Source organism: Salvia splendens, chromosome 18, assembly GCF_004379255.2.
Source record: "Salvia splendens isolate huo1 chromosome 18, SspV2, whole genome shotgun sequence".
In the NCBI taxonomy this organism is placed as follows: Eukaryota; Viridiplantae; Streptophyta; class Magnoliopsida; order Lamiales; family Lamiaceae; genus Salvia; species Salvia splendens.
This window is the reverse complement of record NC_056049.1, coordinates 11363395-11379636: the sequence shown is the minus strand read 5'-3', so window position 1 is coordinate 11379636 and position 16242 is coordinate 11363395. Positions and strand designations below refer to the sequence as shown.

General features: G+C 35.2%; 1 long non-coding RNA gene across 2 annotated transcripts; it reads left to right on the top strand.

The window, feature by feature from the left end:
• The first annotated feature begins 4106 nt into the window (after window positions 1-4106).
• On the top strand, window positions 4107-13904 carry LOC121777136. Of its 2 annotated transcripts, XR_006045380.1 has the most exons (4): window positions 4107-4715; window positions 6040-6104; window positions 13237-13501; window positions 13609-13904. It is a non-coding gene; the product is annotated as an uncharacterized LOC121777136 (long non-coding RNA). The 2 variants fall into 2 exon arrangements; XR_006045379.1 differs by lacking the exons at window positions 4107-4715; window positions 6040-6104 and having other exon boundaries at window positions 12295-13501.
• The last annotated feature ends 2338 nt before the right edge of the window (window positions 13905-16242 follow it).

The window sequence follows — 16242 nt, the reverse complement described above, 5'->3', positions numbered from 1 at the left end:
TGTTTTTTTTAAGTTTAAGTTTTAATTTTTTTTAATGTTGTGTGTTTTTTAATAAAGTGTGTTTGTTTTTTATTAAAGTGTGTTTATTTAAATTGAATTGGGTTGGAAATAAAAATAAAAAATGAAATTGAATGAATAGTAATTTAAGGAACGGTTAAGGAACGGATAAGAAACGGAGGGTTGCAGGTTCCGTTCCTTAGTTAAGGAATGGAGTAAATAAGTACAGTGGGACCCTCAAATAGTGGTTTAAGGAACAGTTTAGGAACAGCGTTGTAGATGGCCTAAGAACCCTACGAAAGCGCTAGATTCAAAGTACAATTGCAATTAAGATCAAAATCCATTATCAAGTTGTCATCTAAACAATTCCAATTGATAATTCATTACCATCACAATCCATCTCAATTCAAGCTAAAGAGGCATTAAATCAAGACAATAGAATTATCACTAAAGATGCACATAAAGTAATAAATTCATTCAATTAAATAAGTAGTAATAACGAACATGAGATAAAAACGAGCATAGAATAATCACGAAATCAAAAAGTCATACTACGTGTTTGGAGCAACACAAGATTCTTAGCATAACATAATTAAACCAAGAACAATGATAAATGAAAATAAAACCTTAGAAATCATGGAGTAAATTTGAAGCAGATAATGACTGGAATTTTCTCCGTTCTCTTCTCTCTTAATTCCTCACGCTGAATTTTTCTCTCAAAAGGCGCCTGCCTCTTTTTTTTCTCTCTGTCTTCTCTGCTCAAAAAAAAGTGGCGTCTCCTTTTATACTTTGAATTCCTCCTTCTCCAACTAGGTCACGTCTTTTTTTTTTCCTCCAAATCCAAACTACTTTATTTTTTTTGTTAATTGCTCACATGTATACTTTGTACATGCAAAACAAACAAATAAATATATTAGACTTTGTACCACACGTGCATCTCCCATTTATATGTACCTTTACCAATTGATAAATAACAATTAATGATTAACTGATATATGATTTAATATAAAAATTAGGAGAAATCTTTGAGTAGAAATAGCATTATTTGATTTACATCAATACCCAAAACACTTTTTATAGTTTGAGTTATTGCATTCAAATCCAAATCAATTTATATTTACCAAAATAGAAGAAGTGAAGGAGGAGAAATTAAAATACAGTTAAAAAGAACTTACAGAGAAGAAAGCGGCGTGGAAAAGATGAAGATATGAATTAACCTAATATCTTATTAATATTTGATTTAGTTATTAAATAGTGGGCTGACCCATATTAATATTATATTATTCAATATATTGGAAAAAAAATCTATTATTTATACTACTAAAGAGCCGTCACTTTTGTCCAGAACACAATTTTATTATATAGATTAATAACTAACGGTACATATAAAATTTATGGAAACAATTATTTTATTAGTTAATTAAATACTATACGTACATTAATATATTCACATAAAATATGCTATCAACTATAACAAAAAATAGTTAAACATTAGTAATTACTAAAACAATACATAATATAGAGATTCTAAAATAGAAACATAAGCCAACTAAATAAAATAGCATAAAATTTTAATTTGAGTTTTAATTATTTTATGTGTACATTGTAATATTATTTTATAGTAGTATTTTTATTGTATTAAAATTTTCTATATTTTGTAATTTATTATTTAATGAATATTAGATTTCATATTTAGTTATATTAATTAATAAATCTTATATTATATTATTTAATTTAATTTAAGATATTGACAAAGTGCCATGGGGTTATCGTGTAATTTAGATAAAATATATAGGTATGATTGAAAAGTATAAAAAGTTAGTGGGTGAGGAATATTCTTTTGAGTTTGAGTTTAGTGTAAATGGTTGGAGCAAAATCAATATTTAGTATGACATTTACACTAAAATAGGTTTGAGTTTAGTGTAATGGTTGGAGATGCTCTTATAAAATAAAATTGATGATTATTTTTTATAAGACTATTAAACATGGACCAAAACATATTATTTAGGATAAAAAAACTAACATACGTAATGTATAATACTACCCTGCATCCCACAATAAAAGTCCTATTTCATTTTTGTCTATCCCGCAATAAGAGTCATGTTTCACTTTTTTTTACCATAAATGGTAAGTAGACATCACATTCCACCAACTTATTCCACTCACATTTGATTACTCCCTCTGTCTCCCAATAAGAGTCATCTTTTGTCATTTTAGTTCATCCCATAATAAGAGTCATATTTCACTTTACTATAAATATGCTTCACTCATGATCTCATTTCTGAGTGTCTCGTCATTAGGCACACACAATCATCCTTCAAAAGTGAGAGCGTTATCCGCCTCTTCGCGGTAACTTTCTTCTTGTCCAGTCCTCACTCTCAAACGGATTTTCTCTAATGCTTCATCACGTCTTTGAGCCTCAACGATTTTGACCCTTAGGTCTGGTTCAATCACCAAGGTGGCGATCCTACTTTCCACCGTCTTAGGTGCTCTTACCACCTCCAACTGCATCATCGCAAACTCACGTCTAAGATCTTCATTCTGCGTGAGAAAAGTGGCCAATTGGGGTGTAGTCGTTATGCTCAAGGCGTCTGCCACTACGTTTGGCTTGCCTGGATGGTAGTTTATACCACAATCATAATCCTTTACTAATTCAAGCCATCTGCATTACCGCATGTACAAATCCTTCTGCTCGAAGAAGTACTTGAGGCTTTTGTGATCCGTGAAGATTTCACATCGAACTCCGTAGAGGTTATGTCTCCAAATCTTCAAGGCATGTACCACTGCAGCTAATTCTAGGTCATGCGTTGGGTAGTTTAACTCGTGCGGCCTGAGTTGACGTGATGCGTACGCAATCACCTTACCATTCTGCATCAGCACGCATCCGAGTCTGACTTTTGATGCTTCTGTGTACACCACATAATTTGTTCCTGGTTCTGGCACGGCTAGGACTGGTGTGGTTAACTTTTCCTTTAACAACTGAAAGCTTGCTTCATATTCTGGTGTCCAATTGACCTTAACTCATTTCCTGAGTTGTTGAGTAATTGGCCTTGCTATTTTGGAAAATCCTCAATAAATCTTCGTAGCATCCGGCTAATCCTAAGAAACTTCGAATTTCATTAGGTGTTGTTAGTGACTGACAATATTTTATTACTTTCAACTTTGCAGGGTCTACTCGAATCCCTTCTGCCATCACAATGTGTCAAATAAAATTCACTTCGTTAAGCCAAAACTCACATTTGCTAAACTTAGCATAGAGCTTCTCAGCTCTTAACTTCTTCAAGGTGGTTCTCAGATGTTCTCCGTGTTCCTTCTCATTCTCCAAGTAGATGAGCACATCATCTATAAAGACTAGGACGAACCTGTCCAAGTACGGGTGGAACACGCGGTTCATTAGATCCATGAACACAATTGGGGCATTTGTAAGCCCAAAAGGCATTACAGTGAACAAGTAATGGCCATATCTGGTGCGGAATGCAGTCTTGGGTACATCATCCTGTCGGACTTTCAGTCGGTGATAGCCTGATCTCAAGTCCATTTTCGAGAATATACCCGCTCCTCGAAGTTGGTCAAAAAGGTCATCAATCCTCGGTAGAGGGTACTTGTTATTAAGCGTCAACTTGTTCAACTCTCGGTAATCTATACACCTTCTGAACGTTCCGTTCTTCTTTACAAATTATATTGTTGTACCCCATGGTCACACACTAGGTCTAATAAAACCCAGGCCTAGTAGTTTTTGTAACTGGATCTTAAGTTCTTCTTGCTCCTTAAGCGCCATTCTGTATGGTGACTAAGATAATGTAGTTGATTCAAGCCATCATAAAATAATTTATTTTCTCTAACTAGTGAAGTCATTTCATGTTTTAGGTTTCATCGTCACATACTGAGTTCTCTAACACTTGCATCGGTCGTAATTGTAGTCATTGACTAGCAGGTTTTGTAACGACCCGCTAAGCCGATATTATTAGAAACAATATTATTAGCTTGAATACCTATATAAGTAACTTTTATACGATTAAATCCGAGCTACGATAGATTATCGTTGTTGTTTGTTTTGACGATAGGCAAGTGAATAAAACATGCAAATATATAATATATCTATATGAATATAAAAAAAAATTATATAAATAAATAAATAAGATCCCAAAAATCAAAAATTTTAATGTCCGATACATCCGATAAAAGTCCAACAAAAATTTAAATTAATACATCTTTCGTTCTAAAGAAAATCGGGTACATCAACAAGAGTAGCTCCGAACTGAAATTGGATTTTCCTGCACCAAATCAAACAAATAAACAAATAAAATTTTCTTTACAAATGAATAATCTAATGCAATAAATCTGATGCAAATCATTTAAGATAGATATTCCGACATATCATTTATTAAAGCATTAAATGTTAGCAGAAAATGCATTAAATGTTCTACAAAAGGAGAATGATTAAGGGGAAGAATGTTGGCAACTTGTTGCCAACAAACTTGCTGCCAACGTCTCATGCATTTTTTTATACACATGTATAGCAATCATTTTCTTCACCCCACATCACCATCACACCATCTATTCTCTCTATAATTCTCCTTCACAATCGCTTTTTCCCTAATTTCAATTCTCTGCAACAAGAACTCACAAGAACAAGACTTATCTCAATCAAATTCAAGAAACCGTGAACCAAACTTGAAAGACGGAGCTATCGGTTGTTTTCTCAAACTTTGTTCAAGGTATACTCCCTCCCAACTCCAATTCCTTTTTAGTATATCATACGGGAGCATGCCATATAGTTTAGAACTCAAATACCTACTAGAACGTACCACTCAGAAATCGAACCAAATTAAAAGAAACCAACACCGAGCAAACTTTAATAATCGAATACCCGCTGTGATTAACCGAAAATGCGAAAGAACGTAATTTTGAAAGAGAACTTATCCTTTGGTGAAAATCGGGGTGGTTCGGGTTTGTATCAGAGTCGGTCGGGGCTGATTCGGGGCTGTCCGGATACTTTCGGAGTTGCGCGAACGGAGGCTGATCGGTACAACGGCAGCGACGCGCACATCGGCGGGAGGAGCTGCACGAGGTGATAACGGGATCCATGGCGGCTGGGGAGGCCCTCGGCGACGGCGGCTGAGGCGGATCCGCGGCGGGAGCGGATCAACAGCGGTAGTGGCGGCGTTTTCGCCGGAGAAGAGGGAGATGAGCGGCTGGGAGCGTCGTTCCTTCACGACTCAAGGATTTCCAGATCTGGAAACGGAAGGGGGGCTCTTCGGAAATGGAGGGGACGCTCCGGTCGTGAAATCGCCGGACAAGAATGAGACGAGAAGAAGAAGAAGGAACCGCCGCTATGCTTCTTTGAATTGAGAATCCCCAATTTGGGAGATAGGGAGGTGAGAAAGGTGGAAGGCACGATGGAGGTGAGTACATGAAGGATTTGACTCCAATTGTAACTAATTGATTTGGGCTTTGAATCAATTCTTTTTGTTTTGGGCCAGTGGGAAATCATTTGTTAGGGCCTTAGTAATTTTGAAGCAAGATAAAATGGAATCAAGTGGATTAATGAAGAAAAGTGGGCCAAGATTGTAATTGTTGGGCCAATAATTTAATTTTGGGAGTTATTTAACTAATTTCAAAACTTTTCAAGGAACGAGGAATTTTATCCTAAGTCCGAAGTAAATATATTTTCAAGAGAAAATAATTTCGATGATTTATGCGCTTAAATAATTTTGGGATTTTAATTCGATATCGTGGAGGAAAATACGAGGAGCCAACAAAGGAAATATGGCGTGAGCGGCCGACCGGCATCGCCCCGCGACGCCTCGGGCGGCCGCTAAGGAAATGGAAAGAAAGAGGGAGACGACGCTCTCAAGCCACAAAAATAATTAAGTTTAATAAAGAAGTGCTATTAATTAAATTTCCCTATTTAATTAATATGCAAGTTTCTAAAATTTTCTAACGGTGAACAAATGATAAAAGAAATAAAGTAGGGCATGCATTCCTATAAGTATATGAATTTCTCGAGTCTTATTAGAACGTTGTGTTGTTTTCAAAAAGGTTATCTCCGCGAGCTAAGGTCGGAGTCAGGAAAAATTCAAGTTAAAGAGTTTTAAGCGAACAAGGTGAGCTTTCTTATACTAAAATTACAAATCATATTTTATGAGAACACGAACACATGTTCGTGATTTTTTTTAAAGATGTTGTCTTGCCATAAATGTTTTTGTATGATGCCTATCTGTTTGGCTAAGGCCAAGTGAATTATGAATGATGATATAAGTCGAATTCGGGTCCCAGTGAGGGTGGTGTCCCCGCTCGGACTAGTGTACACAAGCTACCTCTGACCGTGAACGGCAGAGCAGGTGACCGTGGAAGGTGGCCACCTTCCCGGCACAAGAATACCTCTGACATGATGGGCAGAGAAGGTGACCGTGCGAGAACACCATCTCGACGGCACAATGTGATCAGATATGGCTAAGTACCGGAAAAAGGGGTTGCAACCCAATGTGAATATTTTTAGTAAGCTCGGGCCTTTTCAATAAACCCCCGAGTATTACTGTGATGATGGCTTGACAATATTTTCAAAAGTATATTTGTATTTTCGGCAATGTGTTCACTGAGTACTTTTTGTACTCAGCCCTGCATATATTTCTAAATATGCAGGTTGAGCAGCGAAGTGGTGGAGGAAGTGCTATTGAGACAAGACATTTAATTCAGTCAGATTTTGACTCTCGGAGGTTCATGTCTTCATACATGGAACCGCGTTCATTTGTTTCCGTTGTGCATCTTAAAAGACTCAGGTCTATTTTGTTCAAAACTATGATTTTATTTTGAGCTTTTCCCATTTGTTTGGAGCTATGGTCGAGTTGTGTTGCTTTTCCCCTTTCTTCCCCGCTTCTTTAGTCCTCCCCTAGTCGCGATCAACCGTGTTTTCTATCCTTAGAAAATGCGGTCGTGACAGGTTTGACCTCGTAAACTCCCGCTTAGTTGGGGTAGTCTACTTTTCAAAGTCTTTAGGATACTTTTGTGCTTGTCGCGATCCATTTGTCATGATTTAGCACATACTTCGTTTTACTCATGTTTATCTTTGAATACTGGAATAGTGCGTGTGGACGTGTAGACTTTTTTCTCCAGACATTGCTAACTTCATACTTCTTCGCATTTCGTTGCTAACGTCCGTCCTTACTCCATATTATAGGACTCCAAATTTATTCTCTTGCGATAACCCTTTAAGGAAAATTTTGATTTTCCCCTTCTGTGGTAGGGATGGTGAGGGTAGTGGTGCTATCACGCTTTTTTTTTCCCGGATGTCTCTCCAACTTTGGTTTTTCATGGCCACCTTCCCGATTTGTTGATGGAGTTTGTTTCGTCAAACATAAACTACGAATGTACTCTCATTTTCTCCATGATTTTCATTACACAACCATGATTGAGTCTTCATTTCTTGTGGCTCACTTATCTTACTCATAAAAAGCACTTCGATCGATCAACGTTTATATAAATATAGGTCTTGTACATCATCAAAAGTCATTTGATCCATGTATATTCCTTAGCATTTCTCTTCTCAAGGCTAGTTGCCTATGTACATAGCATAATATTCGATCTTTTACCAACTTGTTACAAGAAGTACGTAGGTGTCAAATATTTAACACTTCGTGTTGTTGGTTATGTCGATGCTTCTAGTTGGTGTATCATTTTCTGCCCGTGTGTCAAAATAGAGACTTATTTATCATGCGTATCTGAAAGGAATTAAGACTATGCCTTTTCCGATAGTCTTGTATCAAGAACTCGGAGATTAATCTAACAGTCTTAACTTGGATAGGAATTCATATCACACAGAAGGAGTATGACTGAAATTTGAAGGGCTTCATAATATCCAATGCGACAAGAATAACATCTCTTGTTCAACTCATATGAATTTTCATCATCAAAATTGTGACAATTGACTTTGAAAGCAAGTACTGAGTTCAATTGGGCTTATCGTGTCCATTCAAAGAACTACGTGGCTCAACTGGTTTCAGATAAACCCACAGAAGTTGAGGCTCACTCCTGATGGGAGCTCGAAAGAACATGAGATAAGTCATGAAAACTGGAAGAAAATAAATTAACTTTAATTATCCATTGTAGGCTGCCAAATATGACAGTAAAGTTGTCCAATTAAATTGAAAGGATCTGAACATCAAGGATAGTGGTTCAAACATGTCACTGCCTAAGATGATCAGTCGTGGAAGGGTTTAGAAATGTAGACAATTGCCATGAATTAACGTTGATCATGATTCACCGACATCATAATGTGTAATCACATCAATGGATTCACAGGTAGCGATTTGGAAAAAACAACTAGATCAAACTCGTTAGGGAAGAGTGCAATATGCTTGCCTTAACTTCGAGTTGCAGAAAGAAAATTTCTGAGATTGGAAATAATACATGTAGTGGAACTGAGATAGAATAAGTTCACCTTTGTAAGAATGATATATCCACAACATGGTTGATAATAGAGAGGTGAACAAAAGTTCCAACATAATCTGACATTCTCTGAGGAAAAAAAATGTTTAAATGATGTGATTATTTCGGAGATCGTAAATATAAGCATCTTAAAAATGAAGTTTTATTGCATGAGTCAAAGAAATCGGGATATAGGTCTTATATATTGTGGTTCAAAGGAGTCAACAACAAACAGTGATGCTTGAAAAATAGGAATATTCCGATTTTGGGAACTGAAGCTGAGTCACCACTTTCGTGGGGAAAATGATGGTGACGTATTACTTGCAAAAACGTGAATCAATCAAAAGTCTTAAATAGACGACAGGACACCATTGTTAATGAGGTTCAGTGAATGTGCGAGGAATGAGATTATCCTAAAGGTCATAGATATAAGCAACTTTAAAATTGAAGGATTATGACCGGAGCTTACAAAGTCAAAACATTACTCTTTATGAACGATGAGCTAGAGGATTGCAGTCAATAAATTGGAAGTGAGTCATAACTTGCATAGAAAAAGGAATACTGATGTGTCGCTTGCAAACATGCGAGTCAATCTAAAGTCTGAAATAGACGAGGGGTACTGTCGTTTAGGAGGATTATTAGAGACAAATTTATGGGAATCCAAGTAAGTACTGTTGATCATAATCATCGGTTCCACTTATATGGCACTTCCTTATTTGTTCTAGTGGAGCTCAGACATGATAAATGCGTTCTAGGAAACCATACGTTCCAAGATGGGATTTCTCTTGTTGCTAAAACTAATAATTGTAGTTGAAGATCGTATCTTCATATTGTTCTCGATAAGTCGAAACGACATTCTCGCAAAACATTGCATTCTCCATCGTGCTTCACAACGTGCTATAAGGATTGTTTCTAGATCGCGTAGCCACTTTTGACATGTTACGCAAGATTGGATCACTTTTCGTGTAGGGATACATCTCCCTAACAGGATTGAGGGTACACCCATTCGGTTATGACTTAGTTATCATTAAGAAATTGAAAACTTCATCATTAAAACGCTCAAGAGACGCCCATGTGTTGTAGGTAGTTTCTCGTATCTCGTGTGATCGTTACCATCTAAGAATAGATGGGTTCATTTATAAACTTTAAAGTACATTCTTGTACATTTGGAATCGTTCCAAATATAACATCATAAATTGTTGTTTCGTCAAGACAAGGTAGAGGAAAAGGTGTGTGGTCCGCTTTCAGACTCATTCATCTATATTTCCTTGCTTTTTCTAAAACAAAATTAGGGGTTTGCCCTAACTTGCACATATTCGTTCATTTTATCGCTTAGAAAAGCGGTAACGAAGTCCTCAACTTACAATACTGTTCAAGAACGTTCAGTCTAACGTACTGCTTAGGCATTCTATGTTCGCATGCATTAGTCATTTCGTAACTTTCTTAAAATTTCCTTAATCTATCATCATACTTCTCATAATCGAACATGCACAATCCATAATTCTTTAGCACTTGTCTTAAGGACATCCTCATGCTTAACGTATTAAACTTGAAATTTCACAGTCTGTAGGGAGAAATGAAGTTTACATGCTTTTCCTCAAAAACCTTGAATATTTTCAAAAATATATTCATAATGAGATCTTTTTTTCCATTAATCTAGTTCTTTCATAAATAACTGATCGTTTTCTCATAAAAACTTCTTGTTACCTCATTGCTGCGATTGAACGTGACAAGTTGGGGTGTTGAGCCCTTTATATTTAACATTTTAGTCACATTTTAGCCTAATACTACCATTCTAAAGTAAGGCTTGAAAGAAGGTTCTTGGGTCCAGAGCGAAGGAACATTGCTCAGATACCACTCTGTCACAACCACATCTTACTAGTGATAGTGAGCGTGACTATATCGTGACTAAATAAACTTAAGGTAAAAAGGGTAAGAATAAAAGGAAAGTCAAGTTCACACTTAAGTTTTTTTGAAACGCGAAAGTGATACATGACAAGATAAAAATCAGAATAACTTATCTAGGTTTATAAGTTCCTAGTAAAAAATTTCCAATGTAGCGGAAGAGACCAAGACAAAGAAGTATGTGTGAAGACACACTTCTTTGGGCTACCTAGTGCTACTTATTAATGTCATTTCTCAACACCTTCGCCTCCTCGTTCACGTTCAACCTGCACGTTAGAAAAGAAACAAGCATGGCTGAGTACTTGATATACTCAGTGGACATATTGCCAAAAGTCATAAGTTTCATTAAAGTTTTGTCAGCCACAGTTGAGTGAGCACGGGGTTTTACTTAAAAAGGGCCCACGTCACTAAAATTCCTTTAGTTCATAAAATTGATTGCGCAATGACATAAACATAGATACCATATCTGAACGTATGTGAACCGGTCAACTCGAAAGTTAGCTCACAGTCCCCATATGTGTACACTAGTCCAAGTAGGGTTTGCGGCCTTACTGGAACTTGAATTCGATTAAACATGATTGGCAAAGCCAAGCAGATAGGTATTCATAAAAATCAAAACATGTATAAAGATTTTTCACATATTCATGCTAAAAGTCACATTTTGAAAAGAATGTCCACCTCAAAATCTATTTCCTTAGTCTAAAAGTTTCCTTGATTTGGTCTTAAATGACGTGCGAAGACGCCCCTTTAGAAATAAGAATAATACTTAATTAGACTTAAGATGCCAAATAAACTTAACGTGAATGCATCCTAAGTGCATGATCATTTTATTCTTTTTTCTTATTTTCCTAGAAAAAGTTCTAGGATCCTTGAATATTAATTTAATCGGGAGATTTAATTTACTGTGGAGGTTTAGGGAATAATCCGTTAAACTTTGACGAGCACATCGTTTAAAAGCAACTAGTCCATTTATTTATTATTCAAGTCCAAACACTTGAGATTTATCCATTTATTTGAACAACCCATTTAATTATTTCCACTGGCCCCAAACCATTTAATTAAGGTGGTCCAGCAATTTAATTTAGCCAGCCCAAAACACATGACCCAAACTTCTCAAATTATGGAGATGGCCCAAAAGTCCAAATATACTCCCCTCCTCCGTCGGCTATACTCCCCTCCTCCTTCGGCCATGTTTGGTTGCCAGGATTCTGTCTGGGAAAGTAATCTGATTCCTTAAATTTTAAATTCTTGTGTTTGTTTCCGTTTTTAATCAAACTGGGAAAGTAATCAAAATCCTGAAACAAGGAAAGTTAGTACAACTTTCCAGGATTCTGAATCCTAACTTTTCTTAGGTATTATTTTTCCCAGTTTTAGGATTCTTACATATTTAATGCAATATAGTACAGTTTATTATTATTATTATTATTATTATTATTATTATTATTATTATTATTATTATTATTATTATCATTATCTTCATCATCATCATTATTGTTATTATTTATTACAATGTTTTAAAAATAATTTAAAAGTATAAACCATACTTAATGTCAGGATAATAAATAACTATAATTCAAATTATCATAATTATAACTATATTATTAATATTTATTTTTATTTTTATTATCATAATAATAATAATTTATTAAATAATTAAATATAATTATAATTATATAATAATATAATAATTATTAATTTATAAATTAGTAATTAACAATAAAATTGTAGTTAAATTTTAAATTATAAAATTTATTCAATTAAAAATTAAGTAAATATAATGATAATAATAATAATAATAATAATAATAATAATAATAATAATAATCTTATTTATTATTATATTATTATATATTATGATGTATAATCCATATTTAAACTATCCATCGTAATAATAAATAAAATAATATAATTATTATCATTTGTAATTAATAATTTATTAAATAATATGTATTATTATTTTCTATAAATAAAAAATGGTAAGTATATTTTTAGTTTAGTGTTTAAATTAAATATATACTTTCAAATCTTGATATTATCCAAACACGGGAAAGTAAAGTTATTAGAAATCATATTCCCGAGATTCATTTTTCCAGGAATCATTTTTCTTGCCAACTTTACTTTCCCGCCAACCAAACATGACCTAAATTAAAAATCTCCAAATTGGAAATTCGTCGTTCCTCTTCTCTCGCTCCTCTTCTCCCCTGCGTCGGCGCGTCACTCCTGTCAGCGACAAAGCGCCACCGGCGTTTCTCCTCAGCGTCACGCTTTCGAGCTCTCTTTCTCTCCGTTGAAACCACTGAGGAGTTCTGTGTTTTCCGTCGCATCGCCGCCCGTCCCTTCACGGCGAATCAGCGCCGTTGGGGTGTCTCCGGCTGAGGCAGACGCAGCTCGGTCCGTTTCACAGACCAGGTGTCGCCGCCACTAACGGTCAACACCACCGCCACGGCTCCTCGACTAGCCGCTGCTTCGCGGGCGGTCCGGCTGAGACGGCGTGGTCAGCTGCCGTCACTGGTCTTACTGATACAGCACCACTCCTCGATCGGATGAAGATGAGTCCTTTTCCCCGACTCCCTATTCTAAAATTAAATTCTTATCGCAACTATTTGGTTATTTCTTAGTTCATTAGAGAAGTTGAACAAAAGGCAAATTTAGCAAAAACTGAAATCTTAGGCTTAAAGTTGTGAATTTATTTTGCTGGCTGTGAAGGTTTAACAATACTTGAAGGAAGCTTGTAATAACATGAGGGTTTCTATGTTGTGAGTACTACTTAAGTTACTGATCTTGATGTAAAGGCAGTAGCTTGTTGCTTCTAGTTCTAGTGCTTCTACATGATGACATTTTAATTGGGAGGAGGATGGAGGTGTATTACCTCTTGAAGTAGATACTGATTCTTTTCCTCTGCCCCTAGATTCACAGCTTGCCCACTTGTTCCTCTGATTCCTTTTTGATATATTAGGGAAAGGGTGAGTTTTGTTTTCATTTGCAGCATATCCTTGTGTTTGATTCACTTTGCAACTGTTTAACTTAAATTATTTTTGTGTTATTTGGTGGTGCTAGTACTTGGTTGTTAGCTTCATCTTGTCCTCATATGGCCATTTGGTGGCTGGTACAAATTAGGTTTCAGGTACTTCCATAAGGATGGAGGATTTGCAGGGTTTGACTTGCCCTTCTTGGTGAGTTTTGGTCCTCCATAGCTAAAGAGGGGTTGTCTCCTTTCCTCTAATAAGCTTCTTTAATTCCTCTTGTTCTTTTGTAATTAATACTTGTTTTTATCTTGCAGGTGCAACAATAATTTGGTTGCCATACTGCTATCCGCGCCATGGGCTCACTGCCCTGCGGTGAGGATGTGGTTTGGGCTCAGGAGAAAGAGGCCCAAAGTATAGCTAATAGAAGCTTTTAGTTTCTTAGCCTCCTTGGCTCATTCTTCAACATTTTTTGTAATAGTATAGTATTCCATTTAGATTAATTGTATTATTCGAGATGTATACGAACATTTTAGTTCGGGGAGAACTACTTCATTTCCTTGTTCAACGTTCACATATTTCATAACATACATTAGTTCGATTATCAATTTAACTTTTGTTTAGTGAACCAACAATACTAAGCATCGACAAACAGGATATCAAGTTCCATTTAAAAAAGACGTAAGGGAGCGACAAAACTCTAGTTCGACATTAAGCAAAAAAAGAAGAGGTTAATAAAAGGGGCGGGTATTACAACATAGCTAGAATTCAATTGCTTGTTACCGAGTGATTTTTTATAAGCTTAACAATGAAGGAGACTGGATTCAAATAAGAATAGGGACGAAAAGTTAATCGGGAGCATAGATAAATTTTGTCTGAGAGGATAGACATTGATTGAAAGTGACATCGTTAGTTAACTCCGAGATGAAGTTATGGATGTAGGTTTATGTTGAGAATCGATCTTTTATGAATCTTGCTTGAAAAAATAGTAATCTCTCCATTTCTGAAAATTGTCAATTGTTTCCATTTTTATTTATCCCTATAAATTTATCATATTTCACTTTTACTATTTTTAATAGTGGACCTCATATTCCACTAATTCATTCTCATTCACAATTTATTATAAAACCAATACTATATAAAAGTAGGATTCACGTGCCACTAATTTTTTCAATCTACTTTAATTTCATTTCTTAAAACTTTTACCGAATTAAATGTTGACAAATTATTAGGGACAGAAAAAGTACTAGTATTAGTTTGTTTTTGGGCTAAGTAAGTGCATCATATTAGTTTGTATTGGGCTGAGTAAGCATATCATATTTACATCTTCTGCTATTTATGTCAATTTTGTCGATGAAAAGCTATAGTGGTTATATATAGTAGTATACTATACAGAATCACCTCAACTAAAATTACATCACGGACAAAAAAGTCATAAGTCCCAATAACTCAAAACACTTAAAAAGTTCAGCATTTCATGTCTGAAATTAAAACTGTTAATCAAAATACATACTGAGGTCCAATGTTTAATTCAAATAAGTCACTCTCTAACTAGGGTCACTATTAAGAGTATGATAAAGACGTACAAAATCCACAAATTTTAGGAGCTAATGACGCAAATATTAAATAATTACCCTCCGGATGTCACTTTCCTTACAGCATTTTTTTCATATGATACTATTGCAAAACGATAAGAGTACAACTACAAAGTAGTCTATGTTCTACAACTTTGGAAATTCATGAAAGAAAATGAAATTGGCCTCAAAGCAGCATTAAATTATTAATTTCCTCTAAGTCTGTGCTGCATTAATTTCCAAGCTCGTCACTTTACGAAATAATGCTCTCTCATTCTCATTATTGTAAATTTAATGATTGAATTATGTTGGGAGGTGTAACATGCAGATATGAATAATTTTAATTTGTACGACGTAATACAATTTAAAATAATAAAAATAAATGGAGGAGATATACAGGGAAACAAACTGATTAAACTAAATAGAAAGGAACAAACTAATTAAACTAAACTAAAAACAGAAAAAAAAATATCAAATGAGTCAAGCTGAGCAAGATTAGTCAAAAAGTCATCTTTCTGTAAGGCAAGATACGCTCTAGTAGACCCTCGGTTTGACGTGTCGTCCTCAAAGATAAAACTGATTTGTCTTGTTCGTTGCAACAAAACGAGCTCCGGCGAACTGGACAGCTTTGACAAAAAAGACGAAAAAGACAATGCAGAGAGAGCTAATGCTCTTTGTGAACACAAATTTTCTACGTCGCAATGTGTGTCAATAATGATTGAAATGCGAATAATGATTTCATATTTATATGCTAAGCCTATTGATCTGATGGGGGCTGTTGGAGTCAACATAATTTAAATATGAATTCAAATTTGTCATTATGGCTAAAGTGCAGTGGTGGATCCAGGATTTTCGATTCGGGGGTACGACAAATAATTAAGAGTTTTGAAATCCTTACATTCTTTTTCATTCTCTTAGTTACGTTATGAATTTTTATATAAAATGCAAACATAATGACTAACGAGAAATCATATAGTATAAAAATATCTATTGTGGAGTAACTTTTAATTGTTTGAAAACAAAAAATGGAAAAAGATAAAAAAAAATTAAAACAATATAGTAGAATTTTCAATTGTTAGAACATATTAAAAGCTTCAAAAGAGACAAAGAAACCCAGATTGTAGTCAAAGAGTTTCGAACTCGGAACCTCCATGTTAAAAGCAAGGCATATAACCATAAGGTCAATGATACTTCTTTGTGAGCAAATCTCTATAACCTGTATTTACCCGTTTGTTTTGGGGGTACAATGGTACCCCCTGTTATGAGCTGGCTCCGCCAGTGCTAAAGTGTAACCCCTAGGGTTACTAGCTATTACAGGAGCTGGTGGAAGACCATTGTCTAGGATGTATTTGTACACGTCTGAAAGTTGTTGAATTG